Source organism: Panthera leo, chromosome A2 (assembly GCF_018350215.1).
Source record: "Panthera leo isolate Ple1 chromosome A2, P.leo_Ple1_pat1.1, whole genome shotgun sequence".
Lineage (NCBI taxonomy): Eukaryota > Metazoa > Chordata > Mammalia > Carnivora > Felidae > Panthera > Panthera leo.
The window spans coordinates 160140496-160164109 of NC_056680.1; the positions used below are offsets into that span (position 1 = coordinate 160140496).

Below are 23614 nucleotides of genomic sequence, written 5' to 3' on the forward strand. Positions count from 1 at the left end.
TCCGAAGTGGCGGGAAGCCGGGTCCTCAGAGGCTCCCGAGGGCGAGGGAGGCTCTAAAACCCGGAGGAGGAGCCGGTGCGCCGGGGCCGGGGAGGGCGCGGGCGCCCAGGGGAAGGGGCCGCGGGCTTTCAGGTAGAAACACGCTCCCGCTCGCGGGGCCCCGGCCGGCGCGGGGGGCGACCCCGGGGCAGTGGCCGCGCCGGGCGGGAGGTTTCCGGGCCCCTCCCGCGCCTCGGGCTCGTGGGGAGATGGCGGCGACGGTTTCCCGGCTCCCCCGCCCCGGACGCCGATGGCGGTGCGTTCCGGCCCTCCCCCACCAGCTTCTCCCCCACGGTAGCCGGAGCCGGTGAGGCCGGGAGGGCGGGGAGCCGAGGACGAAAGGCGAGAGGGCGGAGGTTGCGTGGTGCAGGCGGCGGCGGCGGCGGCGGGAGGAGGGCCGGCGGGCGGGCAGGGGAGGAGGAGGAGGAGGAGGAGGAGGCGGGAGCCGTGTCGCACGCAGCTCCAGGCGGGGCAGCCCCGGCGGCTGAGGGACGCAGCCAGACCTTGGCGGGACGGGGATTTAACCGGGGCCCGGGCTCAGCGACCAGGTGGAGACGTCGCCCGAGCCATTTAGGCACCAAGGGAAATGAGGGTGAGTGGCGGCGGCGCCGGGGCCGAGGGGAGGCGGCGGCGGCGGCGCAGGCCCGGGCCGGAGCCGCGGTGTCGCAGTGACTGGGGCCGCGGCGGCCGAGCCCAGGCGCCCGGCGAGGCCTGAGCCGCCGAGCCGCGCCGCAGCGGGGCGGAATGGCGGCCGGGGCCGGGGACTCGTGGGCGGAGGACGCTGGGGCGGGAGGGGAAGCGAGCGGGGCCCGGCCCTGAGTCACCCCGGCCGGCTCGGGCCTGGCCGGGCCGCGGCCCCGGACGCGGGCTCCGGGCGACCAGGCCTGGACTACGCACTGGAGGGGGGGGGGGGGGGGGAGGAAAAAAAAAAAAAAAAAGCCCGATTCATCGCGCCCGAGGCGGCGGCCTGGTGGCGCCGGCCTCTCTCCTGGCCGCGACCGGCCTTGGGCTGCGGGGCTGGGCGGGCGAGCGAACGGCTCGGGGCAGCCCGGGCGTGCGCGCCTCGCCCCCCCTCGGCCCCTTTCGTACGGCGACCCCGCGGGGCGCCCGGGCTGGTGCCCCTCCTCCCCCCCCCCCCCCCCCACCCCCTCGGGACCGCTAGTCCCCCGTGCGGCGCTTTTCCCCCCGACTCGTGCTCTCAGGAAAGTACTGGGCTCGCGCGCAGGAGGAGCCGCGGAGCCGGGCTGTGCTTTCCGGTTCCCCGCCCGCAGGCTCTCGGGGTCCCCGCCTGCATTGTTGCGACTGTGCAGGACGCTATTATTGGGTCACAGTCGCCCCTTTGCCCCGTTCTCTCGGGGGAGCGGACCGGAGAGGGGCGCAGGGATGCGAGTGCGGCGGCCGAATGAGAAGGAGGTCCCCTCCCCCCACTCCGCCCCGGTGCCCGCGAGTCGGGCCGGGCCTCGGCGCGCCCCCGGCCCTGCGCCCGGCGGGAGCGCGCGCTGACCCCGCAGGTAACCCGGGGCGCCGGCGTGGGGCGGGGTCGCCGGCCGCCTGGTTCCGCCACCTGTGCCGCGTTGGGGTCCCTGGACGGAACGGCTGAGAGAGAGGGAGTTGCTTTAGGAACATTCCTTGAGACCGATCCCCAAAGTTAAGGGTTTTCTCTCTTTAGCGAGCTCTTTGCCAAAACCGGGATTCTCTTTTCCGATTGGATCGCTGTTGTTGCTTTTAGTTCGTAGCTGGCGTTAGTGGTAAGTGTGCAAATACGGAATTGCAGTTAACTTAACTCAAGTTATTTATGTGCTGTGTGTAGTTGCCCTTCCCCGAAGTGGCATTAAAACAGTCAAAGTTAGGAGTGGAGTAAAATGGTCACGCTGTTTTTGAAATGCTCTTATTCCGAGTGGCAGAAGGGGAACTAAATTCACTTTTTTAACTTTAAGCCCTGAGTTTTTAGGACCTAAACTGTGTGCAGTTTTAAGTTTAAAACCTCGTCTTGTGGCCACCTTGCCTACCTGATTTTCTGAGATCCTGGAGAATTTATTATGGCTTGTGTAGCAAACTAGGAAATGTTTGAAAAGCAAAACCAGTTTTGTCAGGGAACTTGGGGGTCGGATAGGAGATTTTCTTTGTTTAAAAAGGTTCTTGGATATTAGAATTTTTTGGTTTTTTTTTTTTTTTTTTTTTTTTTTACTTGGCAATGCTGTTTGTTGCTTTCCCTGGTAAGAGGAATCGCATTTCCAATTCCAAAGCACACAAACTTTAACCCTAGGATGCCCATTTGGGGGGGTTTCTGGAGAGTGCTCATTAAGTTTGAGACGGGTGGCTGAATTACTCTCTGAAAATATTAAGCTTTTTTTTCCGTGGTTGGCGCCATCTTTTAAAAACAATTTTGCCAGAAAAGAAAAACACGGTAGTTAGCCTAGTATTTCAATTTCTCATGCCTCCCCTCCGAGCCATGCTCAGCTCTTTGCAGCAGTGTCTCCCAGTCCTAATGTCTGGGAGACCACATCAGGAGGCCGAAGGGACCCACGAATGCCTCAGCTGATTCTGCAGTTTCCTTCCACCTTACAGCCCCTAAGACTCCTTTGCGTCTTGCTGAGTATCCACGAGGTAAGTAACTTAGTGTTGATTGTCATTACAGCCTTCACACTTTTCAGACTATGAAGTCCTTGAAGGCAAGGGATATGCCTTATTCGTGCACCCCCACAATAGGATAGACCTCGGCCGTGGATACCTCGGTTGTTTTTTGAATCAATAAATCCAAAACAGTTCTGATCCCCGGGCTGTGGCCACTTCTGATGGGGGCTGCAGAAAGCACTGCGCTTGTGCTGGTAGGAATGCAAATTTCATTACAATTGCTGTTAGCCCCAGGATCGAATACAGTGCCCCAAAGGAAGAATGCCCGGGTTTTCTTTGTGGAAATCCAGGAAAGTGTTAAGAAAACAAGTGGCAAAACTTTAATTAGCATTTTTCTCCCCTTCAGAACTAGTTTTAAGGTGCAGCTTTACAGTTTTTAAAAAAACTTTTTATTTATTTATCAATTGATCGATTGCAACAAGATTGAAGTATTTTCCACCAGGTTAAGTATTTGCAGCCTTGCCTTTGAAATGAAATCCCTTGGGAGCTGAGGCCCTTCCCTGTTGAAGAGCTGAGGTGCGCCCAGCGGAGGTACTGGAGTCTGATGTGACCTCACCTCTCCGAAAGGCTATTCTTTCCTTGAGGCCCTTTTTTGTTTGTTTTTTTGGTTTTTGTTTTCTGTTTTAAGAAACTCCCTCCTAGTATCCCCAGGAGGCACAGGGGGCCTTTCTTTCAGCATCGAAAATTAAAATGAAGGTACTTGAAATTTTTTTATATTCATTTTTGAGAGACTGAGACAGAGGGTGAGGAAGGGAGGGGCAGAGAGAGGGAGACACAGAATCCGAAGCGGGGGCCCCCCCCCCCCCACCTCACAAACCACAAGATCATGACCTAAGCCGAAGTCAGATGCTCAACCGACTGAGCCACCCAGGTGCCCCAAAATGAAGGTACTTTAAATTGAGGGGCTGTTACTTGCCATTCTTCAAGTTAAAAATCAGGGCCCCCAGAAACTTAGGAATGTATCTGTGTTTTTCTTCTTTGCTGTTTCAGCCCCACATAGTTCCCAAAGCCCCCGGCCTTCTATCTTCAGCAGTAGAGTCAATCTGGAATATGAGGTCTTCAGGGGAGCATTGGCTTATTTCGAACTTCTCATTGAGATGTACCTAGAGAAAAGAGTGTCCCATTTTTAAGGGCCAATTCTGGGTTCACCTTGCTCTTTTTACTGATACCTGGTACTTTGTCAGTAAAGTGGTCATTTGTTTTTCAAAACTGAGGGGCAAACATTAAATGAAGAGTAAATGAAATTTGGAAGGAAGGCCCTTATGTTTATTAATAAGGACTTTCAGCTCCCTGTTTATAACACGTATGTTCAATCATGCTTTAAACAGAATTATGATGCCTAATGATGTTAAGGTTTTTTATTCACACAGATATTTTCCCACCATATGTATGTTATTTATTCACTTATTTTTGCCGAGGACGTTTTGCATAGAACATTTTGCTTGGTAGAGAAGACCTGGGGTCTGATTCCAGCTTAACTTTGCTGGGCCTGTATTTCCTTATTTGTAAAATAAGATGGTTTTTAATTGATACTATTTTAAGACTTCTTTAGGCCTTCAAAGTGTGTGGATGCCATGGGAATGTCACAGCTTTTAACAGCATTTGAAAAACTGTCCTCTAAAGCATAATCTTACTCATGTGTGAAAAACAGACTTGTGAAACCTCAGTTTGATAGTCATTTAAATTTTTTCCTTTGGGCAACTTGGATCAAGTAAGCAGAGTCCCCTCACTGGCTTCCACTCCCTGCTCCAGCAACACTATGGCTGTTTCCCCGTGCTGGGCTTTTGTCCCCTGCTTTTGCTCGAGCTTCCCCTCTGCCACCTGACGGACTCTTGCTGCTTCAAAATGGTTCCACTTAGGCCCTGACCTCTTGTCCCATCCCATCCAGGGCTAGGAGTCCCCCCGCGCTCCTCCTCCCCCCCCCCCTCCCTTCGCCATCCCATGAGGCCTGGCCTGGGTCCCTGTCCCAGCAATTTACCCTCTGATTGGACTGGGTGGTTTCTCCCCCTAGATGGACCTCCGTCAGGGCTGGGAACGTATGCCATCCGTCTGTCCCCTGCACCTAGCACCCTGCCTGTGTCTACATTCATTTAACTCCTACTGTGTTTAAGAACAGACTCCCACCTGGAATTTTTACCAGACTTCATAAAGTGTGGGTACCGCTGCCTAATCTACCTTACAGCATAGAGCTAAAGAAACAGGCTCTGAGTACGGAAGGTCAGACCTAGTAGGTGGTGAATCAGCCTAGGACGAGGCAGAGAGACTCCGGAGCTCAGGACTGCAGACAGCTGCTTGCTGAGTGTTTTCTATGAAAGAGGAGAAGAGATCAGAATGGAAGTGCTTTAAAGATTGATAACCCATCACGACAACCGAATTCATTGTGCAGAACTCTGCTTGACCGCCAAGAATGCTTATTCTTCTTGGTCTTTCAGCAACTGGTGGGCACAGAAGGAGAGTCATTAGGCACTAATGGGATAGAAGTGAACGGTTCAGGGGGCACCCGGGTGGCCCAGTTGGTCAAGCGTCTGACTTCGGTCAGGTCATGAACTCATGCCAAGTTCAAGTCCTACATCGGGCTCTCTGCTATCAGCACAGAGCCTGCTTCAGATCCTCGATCTCCCTCTCTCTGCCCCTTCCCCTTTTGCACACCGTCTCTCAAAAAAATAAAAAGAAAGAAATGAACAGTTCTGGAACTTCAGGATGTTAAATTGGATGTGATTCATTGGCCTTGCAAAAACGTATAAAAACCATTTGAAGACTGTTCAGATCTAACAAGTTGTGATTTTTAAAAAGGCCTGTGTCAGAAAGTATTTTGGAAGACCTAGAATGAGTGTGTGCAGCCATTTAAAATCTTGTGTGCATGAAGTGTGTAGGCGCTGGTGAAAATTGCAAACTGGTTGTAATTCTAGGGTGGTGAACTCGTGTGCTTTTTAATGGCTTCCCAAAAAACGTTTTAAGAAACAATAGATAGAAAAATTTTTTAAGAAACCAAATGATCTTAAGATGGCGAAAGCCTCTCCCAGCACACTACCGAAAGTAGGAACTGTAAGGGAAAACAATTCCTGTAAAGGAAAAAATCAGAATAATTAAGTTTCTGGATGTTAAAATGCCAGAAACAGAAGGACAAATGGCAAACAGAGATATTATAAACTTACAAGCAATTTAACTTTCCTTACAGAAAGAGGACTTGTAAACCAATAGGATATAGAAGGCACCTTCCTCTGCCATGGGAAAAAAAAAAAAACGCGCAAACTAGTACTTTCTAAAAGAAGGGGCAGGAAACACGGAAGTTTCAGCTCCACCAGCAGTACTCCTAGAAATGCCAATCAGGGAGATCCTGTTCTTAAAAATTTTGGCATAGAAGAAAACATAAACCGCTTCAGGTGAGGATATGGAGAAACGAGCCCACTCGTGCGTTACTAGAAAGAGTAATTTAGTATGACTTTTCTGAGAGAAATCTGTTGACACAAGCTTACAAACTATGTGTGCCCCTTGAAATCACTCACTCTAAAATTTAAGAGCGGAAATGATGAATAGATTGATGCTCTCATGAGGACACTTATTTAACACCCTCATTTGAGCGTTTGTTGTCAGTGTTTTGCTTTTAAGGACAATTATTTCATCATTTTTAGATAACTTTGCATTTCTGTAATTCTGTATTAATGATTATTCCCTGAGCATCAAGTGACAGAAACATGCTATAAAACCATTTGTAGGAGCGCCTGAGTGGCTCAGTCGGTTAAGCATCCGACTTCAGCCCAGGTCATGATCTCGCGGTCCGGGAGTTCGAGCCCCGCGTCGGGCTCTGTGCTGACAGCTCAGAGCCTGGAGCCTGTTTCGGATTCTGTGTCTCCCTCTCTCTCTGACCCTCCCCCGTTCATGCTCTGTCTCTCTCTGTCTCAAAAATAAGTAAACGTTAAAAAAAAAAAAAAATTAAAAAAAAAAAACCATTTGTAACGTCTAAAATTTTAGGGTTGTGGTATGTGAATACATACCTTAAATAAAAAGATGACAAACCAAAAAGTCATAGTGGTGATCTCTGAGCAGTGGATTTATGGGCTATTTTTAGTTTAGTTTTTCTGGTTTTCATTTTTTCCTCCCGTTTTCTACAGTGCACGTGTATGTATAATACGGTGGATTAATTTGTAAAAACGACCACAGAAAGAACAGTGGAGCTGGTGGGTCTCCTTGGAGCGAGGCGGTTCTGCTTGGTTTTGCGTGGAAATGGCCTTGGTGTTGGCTTTGCGCGCCGGCGTGCTGTCACTGACGGTTCAGTGTGTGCGGGGAGGGCTGCCCGATTTCCCGTTCTTTCCCCCACACCTTCATCCTTCAGCTACTTCAGGTCCCCTCACGGTTCATGCTCTCCCTGAAACCACCTTAATCTCGTGAAACTCATAATTTTGAGATTTTAGTAAATTCTCCCACTGGATTCGTTACTGACCGGTTGCCTTCGGTGTGGAAGCTTCCTTTTCTTGGTGATGCTGTGAGCTTCCTATCCTTTTTTGCTGACTTCATAACTCCTAGTAATGGGTGCAGTTTTAAATTGAGTGTGTATTCTAAATGACACAAATGAGGAATGCAGTTGGATTTAGGAGAAAAGAGGTACATAGAAGAAACATGGCACCAAATGCCAGCACTCAAATGCCTTTACTATGTAGGTGTTAGTTAACCGTGTCGTGACTGAAGTAGTTAAGTGTGCCCGAGAACCAGCCGGAAGTCAGGACATGGGGGAAAGGCCGGAGCCCAAACCTCCCTCCCTGCTGGATGGAAGGAGGCCTGCCTTCCTTCCGGCCCAGAGTCCAGTTGTGCCGGACCGGAGAGAAGTCGAGTGCTTCACCACCTGCGGGAGGGTGGAGAAGAGGAAGTCCCAGAGTGGTGTTTTCTGACTTCCACCATGTGAAACATTCAAAATCCAGGAGGTTTCCTTGTGGGTTCATCTTAGGTGTAGTAACACCACTTTTTACTCAGCATTTACTCAGCGCCAGAGACCAGGCTGGACCCTCGTGGGTGACTTTGGAGCTGCTCTCCCTTGGCTTTCTGCTCCTTGGAAATGCCTCACTTGGGACGGAAGCCTCTCCTCCACCTTCCTGGTTGATGGTGAACTTGGACGCAGTGCCGGGACATTTTACCCGTGTTCAGAGACTCCCCCGGTCAGCGTCTCCTATTTGACACAGTGAAGAAAGAGCACCAACAGGGGCCTCAAAAGACACAAAGGCGGGGTCGGGGGGGAGGCTTAGTGATGGCGGTAGATACTCAGCCTGTTGAGCAATTTGCCCAGTCTTCCCTTCAGTGGTACTTTGTAAATGTTCTGTGTGTTGGTGACTTTGCCGCGTACGGGTTGTTTTTTGATGTCTGTAGGTGAGCTGGGGCATTCCTCTGGTGAGGCATGTCATACAATCAGCTTGATATTGTGAAGCTTCATTTGCTTTTGTGGGGTTTTGGGGCGTCACTTTTATCACGAAGGTGTTCCGCTTTACACGTTTACTGCATTTTCACTGTTTTCATTTGGAGCCGTATTTGTCCATCTGTGTTCTGTGACATGTAAGTGACGGGGGTGAGAGAGAAGATGTGTGAATAAATAAATTTAGGAAATACTTGGTTGCACACTCAGGGACCTTTGACATGTTAGTATATGTTGCTCTTGTCACAGAGAGATCTAGATCTTCCAGGGGATATATGTCTTCCAGGGTGTGTATGTCTGTGTCCGTATAAGGTGGACCCTTAATACAGCCTTTGAGGGAAGAAAACCCTTCTACCATATTAAAGAATGTGTTTTGTTTTGTAGAACACATTGATTTTAGACTCATAGGTGACAACATGCCTTGAAGTAGCAAGTGATCTCAGTAAATCGACGTGTTCATTTTTGTTGTGTCTTTGGCAAGCACCGATAATGGAGTCTGGAGGCACTTGTGTTCTTGGGAGCACTGTGCGCGAGGTGCCGCAGAGCCTGGGATCCTGACAAATACGGTTAGGTGTAGAGTTGTCTAGAAGTGATTTCTGCTTCACTTTATTCCGTGTCTGAATCCTAAATGCTCTTACAGGAAGTATCTTAAAACAATTTTTTTAAGCACATGGATTAGCATTAATTTATAGTCAGTGCTGAGGAACACCAACACAGTCAAAGCGTGCGTCACCCGACGTTTTCTTGGTGGGGTCCTGCTAAAAGTACTTTTTAAACCTGGAAAATACTGGTTTATGGCATTCACTACAAAGATAGGTCAAACATTTTTTTCTTTATAACTTGAAACTGCCTGGACTGGAAATTTCAGTCCGTTGAAAATCAGAAGTGGTGTCCCTTTACGGCCTTGGATTCTTCCCTGCTCTCTCCCATGGGTTCTCCTGCATTTCGAGCTCGGTGGTTTCCAGAGTGTGAACAGTGTTCTCAGGAGGTGTTAGGCCGGATTAGTTTGGGAAGCATAGCCAGGTCTGTTTTCTGGAGCATTCTGGCCTTTTTCAAGGAGGGAATTTAACAGGCAGTGATTCCCAAAGTTTTCAGCCAGTTCGCCCCCTTTTTTTTTTTTTTTTTTTTTTTTTTTTTTTTGCTTGAAAGATCTCTTGACATTAGCTTCTGCGGAGAATATGTTGCTCTTCTAGTTGTATCTTTTCTTTTAGTGGACGTTCAGGAGCTCTCTCCTGACTTGATTCTCTGTTCCAGTTTATTTTGCTGTGGGGCTTCCCGGTTTTGCTTCCCGCGGAGGTAGTTGTGATGCTTCTGACCGTTGGCTCACTGGCTCCTGCCGAGCTCCATCCACACACTGACCTCCCGACCCGTCCTCAGGGCTTTCGGTCCGGCTGCCCGGCCCTTAATCCGCTCCCGCCTGCCCCAGGCGACTCCCATCTCTCGCTCCCTGCACCGGGCCCAACTTCTCTCTCACTAGCGGCCTAGCAGAGACTCCATATTCCGTGAGCCAGCTACCCAGTTCTTCCTCCACAATGCTGTGTACTCGCACCTTCCTTTTTGGTTCCAGTGCCGGCTTCGTGACCTCCTCGCGCTGCCGCACCTGTGTTCAGGCTCAGCCGTGTGTCCCGCGAGGAGAGCCTGCCCCCAGTGCGGCTGGGAGTCCCCGTGGTTTCGTGGATTGGGCTCTGCTTGCGGTTCTCGAGCGTCCTCCCGCTTGCGATCCCCCTGCTCCCCGGAAGCTCAGAAAAACCCTGCGGCCCCGCGCTGGGCGCAGAGCCGCAGGCCGCCCGCCTCCCCGCTCCCGGCTCCCCGACGGGCTCCTAGACGGTGGGCACCAGGGGCGTGTCGGGCCGGCCCGATGCTTCTGGAACACAACTTAATGGCGTTCCAGTAAATCAGACCGGTTCGTAGTTCTGTTAACTTTGAGATTTTACCTATGATGTAGACATTTTCTTCTGATGAGCTGATTTTTAGAAAATGTCTGTGGTTGAAGGATTCACAGACTGTTAACCAACAAACCATGGTGCACTAAAATTTCCTTGTGAACGTTTGGGTGTGGTGTAAGGTAAACCTCCGACCTGTTGCTTTGTTGGTAGATGTATCAGGTGAGTGTGCGTGTTTGTACGTAGGACAGTAGATTCCCGTCACAGTTGTAGTGAAAAGCAATTTTAAAACATTCAGATGACTGTGTTGGCAGCAATGAATGGAACTGCAGTTTCACATTAAAAAAAGGATTTTTTTTTTTTTTTTTAACGTGGAGGAGAGGGTTTTGAGGTATTGAAGGCCTAGTATAGACTTAAGTGAACACATACTCTGTGTCCAGTTTGGAAAAAATTGCTCCTAAAATGTGCTGCTTTTTACAGTTATGGCATTTATACCTTGCATAAGTTGGTTTCTTTACAAAGTGTTGATGTGTAAGTTTTATCTTAGAAAATTGAGTTGTTTGTGAAGCTCAGGCCCTCTGAAATATCCTTTTTTATACATGTGTTTTCCCCCCTTACAGAACCATGAGGGGATCTGGATTTTGTGATTTTGGTGTTCTTTAAAAAATACTCATTTTCAACTGGAAACATGGCTTGATGGTTTTCAAAATAAGCTATTTGATGCATAAGCTTGAAAGCTTTGCTTGAGAAAGAAAAACGTAAGTTAATGAAGTACATTATGTGAAGTCAATGTTGGCGGACATTTCTTTGAGGCTTCCCACGTTAGACTTGAGTTTGACAATAAAGACATTAGTACTTCCCCAGTCAAAACTAGTGTGTTGATAGAAATCATGGGGCTCCTGGGTGGCTCAGTTGGTTAGGCATCCAAATTCGGCTCAGGTCATGATCTCACGGTTCACTGGTTCGAGGCCCGCGTCAGGTTCTGTGCTGAGCTCAGAGCCTGCAGCCTGCTTCAGATTCTGTCTCTTTCTGTCCCTTCCCCGCTCGTTCGTGTTTCTCTCTTTCTCTCTCTCTCTCAAAAATAAACAAAACATTCAAAAATTTTAAATCAGTCACAGTCTTAATATGTAGAATGTTCTTTATGCGTATTTATGTGTGGGGTTTAATTATTGTAGAGGTGCAAAAGAGCCACTTTTCTGTTTCTTATTCTGCCTCTAAACAATAACCTAAAAATCACCAGTATCTTAGTGACTACAAAAACCAGTTGTGTACCCTGAGAGAAATTCACTACAAATTTTTGCAACTAGAACTGTCTTGATTAGGAGCAGTTCCATTTTTTTTTTTTTTAAGGTAAAAATACTAAATGTAAATCTGTTTCAGAATCCTCTTAGGGGTAGCTGATGTTATGGGTTTACCACATTTTTTCCTTTGTTATGCATATGGCAGGTTGTTCTGACTCTCCGTGGGGAGCAAGATTAAAAAACAACACCAAAAAGCAACCCTCACCTGCCTTCAAGAAAAAAAAAAACCCTCTGTTACTGAAGGTCATCATCAAATGGCACGTTTTCTGTGAGCTCAGATGATTTACTCAGATAATTGAGAGACTGGATTTATAATCTAATCACATTTGATTGACTCAAAGCCCAGGTTCGATGCACGTATATTATGTATCACTCACATAGCTTTTCCCCAGTATTTATAATGTCAGAAGACATAAGTACTTGATGTTGTAATAGCTACTAAGGACTTTCTCAACAAGCTGGTATTTTTCGGGGCACTGACTGAACATGTACACAGGAGGGGGTGCAGGTCTGACAGGTGCGCCCACAGGAGCAGTAGGCGAAATCAAGCTCCTAGAAACCCTGGGAATCAAGACCCTCGTCCAGGGGCGCCTGGGTGGCTCAGTCAGTTAAGCGACCAACTCTTGATTTCAGCTCAGATCGTGATTTCACAGTTGTGGGATCCAGCCCCGTGGGATACTCCCTCTCTCTCTCTCTCTCTCTCTCTCTCTCTCTCTCTCTCTCTCTCCTTTTTCTCTGTCGTTCTCTCAAAATAAATAAAGACTATTGTCCACGCACCAGAAACATTTCAGCTAAAGGAAGGTGATTCTTGATTTCTCTTGGTGTCTTTGGTAGGGTGAATACATTTTTAGAGTGTATTCAAACCAAAATGTAAAAACCCTACATCAGATAGAGTGTTGAGGTAGGACTGTGTGTCCTTTTGAAACCAATTTGTAGCGAAATGAGAAGTGTCCTTCAAAGTTCACCTAGCTCAGGGCCGTTGCGGACCAGAATTTTTGACTCAGGGTTGATGGTTTGAGTAGCCGCGGCGAGTGAAGCAACGAAAAGGCTTGAGAAAACCCGGACTAGGTGACGGTCTTGTTCGCCTGGCGATGCGGCAGCTTTGGCAGCCTGCCTCGTGGCCGATGCCGGTTAAGGACTTAGCACTGACCCACGAGAGGGAAACCGTTCGCCCCGCGTGCAGAAAAACTAGGAGTTGAGACTTCATTTAAACGAAAGGCGACAGGCAGTTGTGGTAAAATAAGCACCTCTCAGTGAAGCGGCCCCCGTGTATGAACCTCCCCAGGGAGGGAGAGACCGGCCCCCTGCACGCGGCCCCGTGATGGTGCCTCGCCAGCCAAGGGCGCGTGTCTGCACACGCACGCCCTCGTCTGCACACGCACGGCCCTGTGGCCTTAGGATGTTTCCTGGACCGCCAGCGTCCCGCTCACCTCCAGGGCCCCCGTGACTCGCTGTGTGTATCTGTTAGCCTGGGTCCCGAAATTGCTGTGGCGCCAGCACGGAAGAGGAATCTCTTGGGTGCCGTTGAGCACTGAAAACTCTTCGGTTGTGGGTTTTCCAGCCTTCGTGGCTTCAATAGGACAGCAACGCACCCGTTAACTGGTAAGATAGGTAAGAAGCGTTCTTTAAGCTGGCATTTTAAAGCATCCTGTTGACCATATTTGGTGGTAGAATGAAAGATTCGGGTGAGTTTTAAGAGAGAAGGAGGAGGTCGATTGCAGGGCACCTGGGTGGCTCAGTCGGTTAAGTGTCTAACTTCGGCCCCCGGCATGATCTCACGGTTGGTGGGTTCGAGCCCCGCGTCCGGCTCTGTGCTGACAGCCTGGAGCCTTCTTCAGGTTCTGTGTCTCCCCCTCTCTCTGCCCCTCCCCCACTCGTGCCCGCCCGCGCGCTCTCTCTCTCTCTCTCTCTCAAAAATAAATAAACATGAAAAAATTAAAAAGATTGAGATTTCAAAGAAAATTTGAGCTGTTAGCAACTGGATCCCCAGGTCCGTCAGAATACAAAGCTTCCACCTTCTTGATGACAGATACACTTTGAGGGGAATCTTTGGAAAGTACTGCTCTTGGTATTATCGGTTATCAAGGGTATGAAGACGTTTCAGGCAACATTAATTTACCTCATTTTGACTTAAAAAAATATATATGATCATGCTCGCTTTGACGTTTCTCCCCTGAGAAGTTTTTCGTTGTATTTTAAATTTAAGTACCGCTGTTAGGAATTTCAAGGACACCTGATAACCTTTGTAGAAGTGTTACTACAAATAAAAACAAGTGTCTCCTACGTGCAGGGTGCTCTTCTAAACATTGTATTTACGTAACTCGTCTATTGCTTTCAACACCCCTGTGAGGTCAGTATTGTTTATTGCCCGTGACACATAACTATAGGCACAGAAGGCGAGGAATTTGTGCAAGCCCACGTAGCTGGTTGGGTCGTGAAGCTAGAAAATCGAAGTCTACATACGTTTATATATTAACTACAGTATTTGAAAAAGTCATGGCCCTGTGTAACCCCGATTCACGCTTTTTTTTTTTTTTTTTTTTTGAGCGAGACTGAGCACGAGTGGGGGAGGGGCAGAGAGGGAGACACAGAATCCAAAACAGGCTCCAAGCTGTCAGCACAGAGCCCCATGCGGGGCTCGAACCCACGAACCGTGAGATTGTGACCTGAGCCGAAGTCGGACGCTCAACCGACTGAGCCACCCAGACACCCCCGATCCACACTTCTTGAATTGTTTCTACAGTAGGAAATATATTTTGTGGGGAAAACCCGGACATACACAGGCGTAACTGAGATAAAAGATGCACTGAGTAATCCTTACTTTCTTGTTACGTTCTGTGAGCTCTTTTTTTCTATTTTACTTTATTAAAAAGTTCCGGTTGCCATTTACAAAGTTGATCTCGTGATCCGCACATCAATGAATTGTAGCCCTCAGCTTGAAAAGCGTACATGTAGATAATCGTGATTAAATTGATGCCGTTTTTCTTTGTTTTAAAGCGAACAGAAATGCTTGGAAATAAAATACACGGCAGCACCAGACGAGATCCTTGAATAAATCTGCGGGAGCGTTGTGCCAAAGCTGAGATCTGAAATTCAGTCTTCAGCAGTGGAAACCAGTTTCTGTGGACAAACCTGTCAGTCTGTGCAGCACCTGTTAAGTAGTAACAGGTCTTCTGTGGGTTTCCAAGTTTTCTAAAGCACTTGACACTGGCGAAGCTCGGGTCGCCCTCCTTGGAAGTCACGTGGTAATGAAAGTAGGAAGGGTCTATGTGCTGGCTGAATGGAGGTTCAGTTATGAATTGAATGATACTTAGGGCTTTGAGTGCAGTATGTGGATTTTTAGGATTTGAAAGGACTCTCTTGGTTTAAATGTTCAAGTACTTAAGCTGAAGAAGAAAAATTATTTAATGCCTAAGATGTTCAGAGGAGAAAATTCTGTGCTTAATGACATCTGAAATTTCTCATTATTACAAAATCCTGTGTGTGGGTGTGTTGGGGAATGAATTGAATTAGCATGTGCACATATTTATAATTAGAAAGACAAAGATTGAACACGAGAAGGCAGCTCTATTGATTCATTTGGTACAAGTGTGAGGGCCTGCTAATTTCAAACCTCTGCGAGTTTTTAGAGAGCGGGGAAAGGCTGAGAGAGAACTAAGCTGTGAAACTTGAAATCCTTTTGTGCTTACCCCACCCCACAGCGGTGAGTCCTGGCCTTGTTTCTTAACTTTTTTTAAAGCCATCGCTGTTAGATTTTTTATGGCTGGTTTCAGTAATTCTTGTCGGAGCTGTGCCTAAGGCCTCTACATCCTGTGAACGTACCTCCTCTCAGCCCCAGCTCTGCCTGCAGGAATTGAGAGCACCCGTCCGCGGCTGGGTGACAGCATGTCCGTAGTAGTTCTGCGTGCCAATGGGCTGCGTGGGTTTTGTGTCGGTTCGTGTTAAGTATCCTCGGAGATCCAGGCGTCTTCTTAAACCCTTGGAGTAGCAGACTCACCAGTATCTCCGGAGCTCTTGCGGTGCGCCGAGGCCTTGCGTTCGGTGCCGAGGACTCACCTGTGAACGAGGCCCAGGCCCCTGCCCCCCAGCCCCGGCCTGGTCCTAGAAGAGACGTCCTGTTTTCAGAGAAGGACCCTTCGTTACTGCTGCGTTTTCCGTTTTGGTAGTAACAGAAAGAAGTGTCCGTTTTCTTTACCGAAACCTCCGTTACTCAAATAGCAGGAATTCTTAGCAAAGTAGCCTAATTTTGAATTCAGGAAAGCAAGCAAATACGGTATTTGATATTTGCTTTTTGTTTCCTCACGCTTTCCAGATTATAAAATATAAGTGTATTTCATGAATGAAATAGGAAAATAAAAAATGAGCCCCTACTCTCAGTTTTTTTCAAAGACTTCCTTTTTTTTTTTTTTTTAAAGAGCCGTTGTAGGTCCACAGCAGAATCAAAGAGGAAGGCACAGAGATTTCCCACATACCTCTGCCACATACGCAGCCTCACCCTGTTAATCAACATCTTGCACCAGAGTGGTCCATAACCTACATTGACACATCAAAATTGCTCAAAGTCTGTAGCTGATGCTACCACCTACCTTGGTGAGGTACATTGTATGGTTTTAGACAAAGGAATAGTGACCTGTCTCCATCATTATAGTATCATGCAGGGTAATTTCACTGCCCTAGAAATCCTCTGTGTTCTATCTCCCCCAACCCCAACCCCCTGGCAACCGCTGATCTTTTCACTGTCTCTGTAGTTTTGCCTTTTCCAGAATGTCCTACAGTTGGAATTATACAGTGTGTAGCCTCTTGAGATGGGCTTCTTTGACTTCATCACATGCCTTTAAGATTCCTCTGTCTTTTCGTGACCCAAGAAATAGTTCATTTCTTTTTAGTAAAGAGTAATACTCCGTTGTCTGGATGTACCACACGTTAGTGACTCATCCATTCATCCAGTGAAGGACATCTTCGTTGCTTCCAACTTTTGGAAGTTAAGAATAAAACGTGCAGGTCTTTGTGTGGACGTAAGTCTTCGGCTCCTTTAGGTGAATAGCAAGCAGCGTAGATGCGGGTCATAGGGTAAAAGTACGTTTAGTTTTCTGAGAAACCAGCCGATTGTCTTCCAAGGTGGCTGTACCATTCTGCATTCCCACCGGCTGTGTACCAGGGCCCCTGGTGCTCCATATTCTTAACCAGCATTCGGTGGTGTCAGTGTTCCAGATTTTGGCTATTCTAATAGATGTGTAGGAGGTATCTTGTTCTAATTTGCATCTCCCTGATGACACATGATATGGAACATTTTTTCATAGGCTCGTTTGCTGTCTGTATATCTTCTTTGGTAAGGTCTTTCACCCATTTTTTTTTTTTTTTATGTTTATTTTTGAGAGAGAGAGAGAGAGAGAGCCCTAGCAGGGGAGGAGTAGAGAGAGGCGGGGAGACAGAATCTGAAGCAGGCTCCAGGCTCTGAACTGTCAACACAGAGCCCGACGCGGGGCTCGAACTCAAAAACCGTGAGATCATGACCTGAGCCAAAGTCTGACACTTAACCAAGTGAGCCACCCAGGGGCCTCGGCCCATTTTTTAATCAAGTGGTTTTCTTACTGAGTTTTAAGAGTGCTTTATATATTTTGGTTAGCAGTCCTTTATAAAATGTGTCTTCTGCAAATGCTTTCTCTCCCCCTGTGGCTCGTCTTCTCAGTCGACATTGTCTTTCATAGAAGTTTCAAATTTTCATGAAGTCCAGTTTATCAGTGATTTCCTTTGTGGATCGTGCCTCTGGTGTTGTATCCAAAAAGGCATCACACCCAAGGCCCATCTAGGTTTTCCCCTGTGATCTTCTGGGAGGTGTTTCATTTTGCTCCATTTTTATTTTTTTTATTTATTATTTTTTTTAACGTTTATTTATTTTTGAGACAGAGACAGAGCATGAACGGGGGAGGTCACAGAGAGAGGGAGACACAGAATCTGAAACAGGCTCCAGGCTCTGAGCTGTCAGCACAGAGCCGGATGCGGGGCTCGAACCCACGGACCGTGAGATCATGACCTAAGCTGAAGTCGGACGCTTAACCGACCAAGCCACCCAGGCGCCCCTCTCCATTTTTATTTTTAAGGAAGGTTTTACAAACACTACATGAATAATGTTTGACATATTAAAAGTGTCCTTGTATTTATGCACTTCATGGGTTTTCATCATTTTCAGACTGAAATCAGGTGAATTAGATGGGTCTTTAAGGATCATCTCCTACCCCCTTACTATATTTTTAGGGGGAAGAAAGCAAGCTACCATTTGGGGGAATTTCTGCAATGGGCCAGGCAGAGAACTAGGCATTTTTACATCTGATTTATGTCTCATCTGAATCTCCAGTTGGTATTTGGGTCTTTAATTTAAAATGAGTTAACAGCATTAGAACTGGCATTGTTGAAGGAACCACATGTTGCCTTCTAAGTGAATGTGATTGGCAGTGCTCACTGGATTTTGATTCTCTGTAGCGGATGGCATGGTATTTTCTCAATCCCACCTGGAGGTGAACTGAGGTGAGATCACCCAGAGGACCCCCTTGTAGAGGGCAGTAGGAAGCATGAATGCAGGCAGAATGTAGTCAACTTTCTATCAGACTTTGAATTCAGGGTTACGTGAACTTCAGCTGTGAGGCTTGCAAAGAAGTTGTTCTCGGAGACCGCTGTTGTAAGTCATTCTCGTTGGTTGTACGTTATTTTTGAATAAGGTATGTGGTTTGTTGTAGAAGCTGAAGCGTGCTGGTTGTCCTGTGCGTCTTCATTTATACGTTTGTAATATTCATGCTTGTATGCTGGCTTTAGAACTTCAAGGGAAAATTCGTGTCCTGCTCGCACTTTTATTCCGTCATGGTAAATGGGGGTGATGAGTCAGCACGTGGTCCCAGCTCGTCCCAGGAACCCCCTGCGACACCAGATACCAGGGGAGGCAGGCCTCTGTACCAGGGGAGGCAGATACCATGTGGAGGCAGGCTCCACATGGAGTCCGGCGTCCTCTCACGTCATTCTGAGCAGCGGGCCGTTTGCGCCTGGCTGTCGCGCGGCTTCTGCTCTGTGGGAGCTACATTCTCGAAGACCACCGTTCCCTGGGACTAGTGCAGTCAAGTGACTTTCTCCTCACAGACCTTTTCCTTGATGTTTCGCAGACCTTCGACGCTGTCGAGGGCTGGAATTTCATAATCTCGCCCTCCCCTGGCTCCCTGGTTCTCCCACCCGTGTGTTCCCTCTTTGCAGCGCTCTCTCCTTTTGGTGGCTGAGAGGCAGGGACTCATTTCCCCTGTGTCCTTTACGTGCACGCTCTAGTCGCCACCTTTCTTTGTTCTTTATACTTTGAAGATTTGATCTGCGTTGTTGAAGACAACTTACATTTTTGTAAAGTACTAAATACATTTCTTCAGGTGTGATTTCCTTTGGAATCCGGTTCTGTATTTTTTAACTGCCTTGGGTGTTTCATTTTGGTGTTCTTTTTTTTTTTTTTTTTTTTTTTTTAAATCCCATTCAGTGTATGAAAAGGAAGCTCTTTATTTTCCCTTTAGGTTTAGGCTTCTAAACGTAACATTTTCTTAATAATATCACCTTTCTCTCGGGGGTTCTCTTTAATCCCTTTAACCCTTGGGGTTTTGCCAGTATGAGAACTTTTTCAGTAAGTGTTGAATTTAGTGATATTAAAAATTTCATAAAGACAGATTTATGAGTGGATGATCATCATTTAACCTAGAACTGCCATGAGACTTTGCGCTTATGAGTTCGTATTTATTTACAGTGTAAATAGTATTTATTTTTATGAATACTTATTTATAGTGTTGATCCTCTGGCTGTGTCAGGAGAGCATGGGATGATGCTTGATCTTGGGGTTGTGAGTTCAAGCCTCATGTTTGGCGTGAAGCCTACTTAAAAAAAAAAGAAGTACAATTATATTGTTGCCAAGTGATTGCCTAAAGCAGGGGGTGTAATTGGTTGAGATTCCTGGGAGACACAGATGTTTTATAACTTTTTTTTTAATCATGAAAGATGTTAAATAAAGTACAGCAAACATGCCTACCACCGAGAATTACATGTTAACCCATTTAACATTATTTCCTACTTACGGTGTGAGTGGGTTTTATAACTACCGTGTTTTCAAAGTAAGGATGAGCATAGATGATACTGGCAAGAACTGTCAAAGAATAAGCAAAGTATCTGTGCGTTTTTGGTGGCACAGAGGTACTGCCATAACTACTCTGGTCTGTTACCCACATTCACGATCGGAGGAATTGCCAAGTTTCAGCTAGAGGTTAGTGGAAAATAGGATGTACTCTTTCCCCATCTACAATCACAATCACCCCGAATTCTGTCCATGGGCCCCCCACCTCCACCCTCCCCCATGGGTAACATTCTTACTAGTTTTTGGTTTACCCTCCCATTTTTTTTCTTTCTGAAAAAGAAAAGCGTATCCGTAACGTGCGTGTTAGCATTTACCCCCCGATGCACAGAAGGAACTGTGCCGTTTCCGGTCTGTGCACCCACGGAGAAATCCCCGTTTTCAGCCGTGGAGGTCTACACGGTGGCCCCTTGTGTGGACGTGCCGTCCGTCAATCCTGCCCCCTGGCGGTGGATTTGGGCTTGATTTCCAGGCTTTCGCAGCGACTAAACTAGAGTTGACAACCTCCTGTGGGCTTGGGCCAGTTTATTTTGGGGACACGGTGCTAGAAGTGAGGTTGCTGGGTCCGAGGGTGAATGCAGCCGTGATGTCGTCAGACCCGGCCAAGGGAGCGTTTGTGTCGAGAGTTCCCATCAGCCATAGTTAAGTTGTTGTGAATTTTTAACGTAAGGTCTGCCAAATTCTGGAATCCAGAGATAAATTTGTGGAGGTTTGTAGGTACAAGTTTGAGAAGCAGGCCTTGCCATGTTTCATTCCTTCCTGCCTGTGCTCCCGTTTCCGATCAGCCCTGCTCCCGCTGTGCCTGCTTGGGGTGGTTTCGAGCATCCAGCTTGCCTTTTCCCGTTGCTGGGAGTCGAGGTCCAGCCAGTGTCTGAGCTCTGATCGCCTCCAGATCCATTCCTCTGTCTTTAGGTGCACTTGGATCCCAGGTCTACAGAGCCTCCCGGCTGCCGTCTCCAAAGTCACATCAGACGCCTCTCTTCCCTGCGCTGCCACTCACAACAGAGGCCTGGGGTCCTGTGCCTGCACCCCCAGCCTCGTGGGATTTGTTTTCCTGCCTCATGCCCTTCGTCCCTCGTGAAGCACCCTCCCGCTCGCTCTCCTGCCCTTCAAATCCTGTTCATCCCCCAAGAAGCGGTTCAGAGCACACATCTTGTGAAGCCTTCTTGATCATTGCAGCCAGGAGTGATTTCTTTCAGACCCGCTGAGCTCCTGGTGCGGTTTTTGTCTGTGTTGTTAATGTGGCAGTAAATCATACGTGCCATAGGGCATCTCTTCTGGGACCTTCAGCTAAGCCTTTCAAATTAACATTTTCACTTGCTTCTGTGTGTTGCAGGAGAATATAAGCCCCTCTCTGGGCAGCATCTTAAATAGCAGTTCTGAAAGTTGTCTTTCTGGTAGAATACTTGATAATACTGCTGCTTGGGCTGAGTGCCGTATGTTTGCAGAAACCTGGTCATTGTGTAGACAGATACATTCCTTTCTAGAAATGAGCTGAATTTGACCCATAAAAATGTGTAGCTGGCATGCTTTAAAGCTGTTTTTTTTTTTCTTAACAGCTTTATTGAGGTATAATTCACATACCATAAATAAAGTTCAGTTTTAAATGCATAATAATTGATTTTTAGTAAAGTGACAAGAGTTGTGCAGCCATCACACAGATCGGTTTTAGAGCATTTCCATCACCTAGAAGAGATCCTGTTGTACCTGTTTGCAGTCACTCTTGATCCCCAGCCCGGCACCAATCTACTGCCTGTCCCTAGAGTTTGTCTGTTCTGGACATTTTGTACAATGAATGGACTCACATAGTCTGTGGTCTCTTGGTTCTGGTTTTCATGTAACATGATGTTTCGGGAGTTCATGCTGTAGCACGTATCAGTACTTTGGTTTTTATTGCCAAATTGTATTCTTTTGGGAGTAGATGATATTTTGCTTATCCATTTACCTGTTACTGGACATTTTGGGTTGTTCCACTTCGGGGCTGTTAGAAAAATGTGCCATGAGGGGTGCCTGGATGACTTAGTTGGTTGAGCATCTGACTCGTGATTTTGGTTCAGGTCTTGCGGTTCATGAGTTCGAGACCAGCAGGTGGAGCGTGCTTGGGTTTCTGTCTCTCTCCCTCTCTCTCAGCCCCTCCCCTGCGCTCGCACTCTCTCTCTCTCTCTCTTAAATAAACTTTAAAAAATGTGCTATGAAAAATTAAAATAAATAAAAATGTGCTGTGAGTGTTTGTATATAGGTCTTTAGGTGGACGTATGTTTTCTTGGTTTTTCTTGGTGGACATCTAGCACTGGAATTGATGGGTCATGTGGTAAGTATGTTAACTGAACCTGGTCTTGTAATGCCCCAAATGTTTAAATCTTTGAGTGAAGACATAAGGCAATTCAGGCACTCAAGATACATTCAGGTCTTGGGGATTTGGCTTTGAATTGGTTGTTTAGGAAATAGAACCACTTCCCATTTGGCCGTGCGGTTCTGTTGCTTCTCTTACTTTATAGCTATGGATTTAAATGTTTGAATGACTTCAAGTAAGTAGAGAGACAATTCAGATAATGTCTCTAAAAGCCATCTATTAAGATATTCATTGAATTTTTTATACTTCTTGTCCACTGTAATTGCTTGAACTTCATTGTGATCCCTTAGTTCTATATAGAAATGTAATAATATACTTTATAAGTAAGTAAATTTGGCAAGCCTTGAATTTCAGTCATGAAGCCATGTAAACTTCTAAGGTGGTAAATGCCTTTGCTTCTAGATGTACAAGTGAAACCCTCATTCTTGAATGTGCACATTGTTGGCCTACATTTATAAGATATTAGCCCCTGTTCTAGCATCTTTAAGATTCCTTCTTGATCAAAAAGGTTAAAATTTTAAATAATTAACATTCAAATGATAATTTATGAATATTCAAATGAAACCGTTTTAAACAGATTTAAACCGTTTTAAACAGTGTAAGTATAAATGTCCGTTTCGTGAATTTGCTAGTTCTTCCGTGATCTTGCGTTTGCAGTCATTTGAACTTGTCGTTACGTATTGTCATCATGCAGTTTTCACTTGGCATTTTGTGTGGTTCTTTTGGAAGCCAGGTTGTGTAATCTCTTGGTAGCATGCTTCTTAACGAAGCGGAGGAAGAAATCTCCACCTTAGTAAGGGAGCAAGCAGTGTGGGATGGGGTGATGGACAGAACATGGCTTTGGACTCTAAACATTTAGTGTTCTGAGTCCTTGCTACTTATTTGCAGCGACTTGGGGCAAACGAGTATCTTTGAGCCTGAGTTTCCTCATTCGTAAGAGATGATACCGTGCAGAAGATATAGTTATTGTGAGGATTAAGGGAGAGAAGGTATTAAAGCTCCTGTTGGTACAGAGCCTCGCATCGTAGCCTGCAGTAAATACTCTGTCCTTTCCCTACACAGATAAGACACCCACGTGGAGCAGTCCTACTTGATGCGCACCGGGGGTTGGGTGGTCAGGGATGCGGTGGAGTGTAGACGAAGGTCACTGGAATGAATTCATTCACCAGAACGAATGGCTGTTGGTGTTTTAGAAAGTAACTCGGGCGGCAGTGTGGAGGGTGGATCGGAAGGGGTAAGACTGGCGACAGCGAGGTCGGCGAAGAGGCTTGTGTTAGTGACCCAGGTGAGACGAGAGCGTGGGGACTGGAGTCGTGTAGTGGGTACGGAGAGCCATGGGGACGCGGGAGCTAGGAGGGGAGCCCCGACTTTACGACGAGGTCAGGACAGGGAGGGGTCAAAGCTGACTTGTCTGCGCAACGTGGGAAACGCGGAAGGGAGTTGGTCAGTTTGAACGTGGAGAGACCAGTCGGGAGGCCGGGGGAGGGCCCCCCCCCCCCCCCGGAAGTGTCGGCAGGGGTCCCGGATGGAGGGGCGCGTCCGTGAGGTGCGGTGAAGGCGGCCCTTCGAGGTGAAAGGGTGCTTTCGTGACCGCCGGGATTTTGAGTTGTGCAGCCGAGGCTCCCGGAACCCAGGTGGGAGGAGAGGCAGCGGGGGCGGCGTTCAGTCCTGGACCCTAAGAGCGGGCAGGAAGGGAGGACGGAGAGCCGGGTTGAGGGGCGGCGTGCGGCTGCGAGTGTGCACAGGGTCTTGCGGCCGCGGGGGCCGCGGCGGAGCGGAAGGGCCGCCACCCCACGCTGCGAGGGGGGCCAGTGGGGCCGGAGGCGGCTGCTCTGTTTTCACCTCCTCTCAGCCGCG

The 23614-nt window shown here is 47.6% G+C and overlaps 1 protein-coding gene across 7 annotated transcripts in view; it reads left to right on the top strand.

Moving 5' to 3' along the window:
- Positions 1–215: 215 nt before the first annotated feature.
- Positions 216–23614, top strand: part of CUL1 (cullin 1) — a 105073-nt gene continuing 81674 nt past the window's right edge. Inside the window, exons 1-2 of one of the 7 annotated variants that reach the window (XM_042926962.1) lie at positions 1625–1787; positions 2608–2646. The gene's annotated coding sequence lies outside the window, so the exon portion shown is untranslated. Of the gene's footprint in view, positions 347–494; positions 632–1527; positions 1551–1624; positions 1788–2246; positions 2647–14255; positions 14504–23328; positions 23392–23614 lie in introns of those variants that run through there. The other 6 variants (XM_042926960.1, XM_042926958.1, XM_042926963.1 and 3 more) reach the window with 6 other exon arrangements.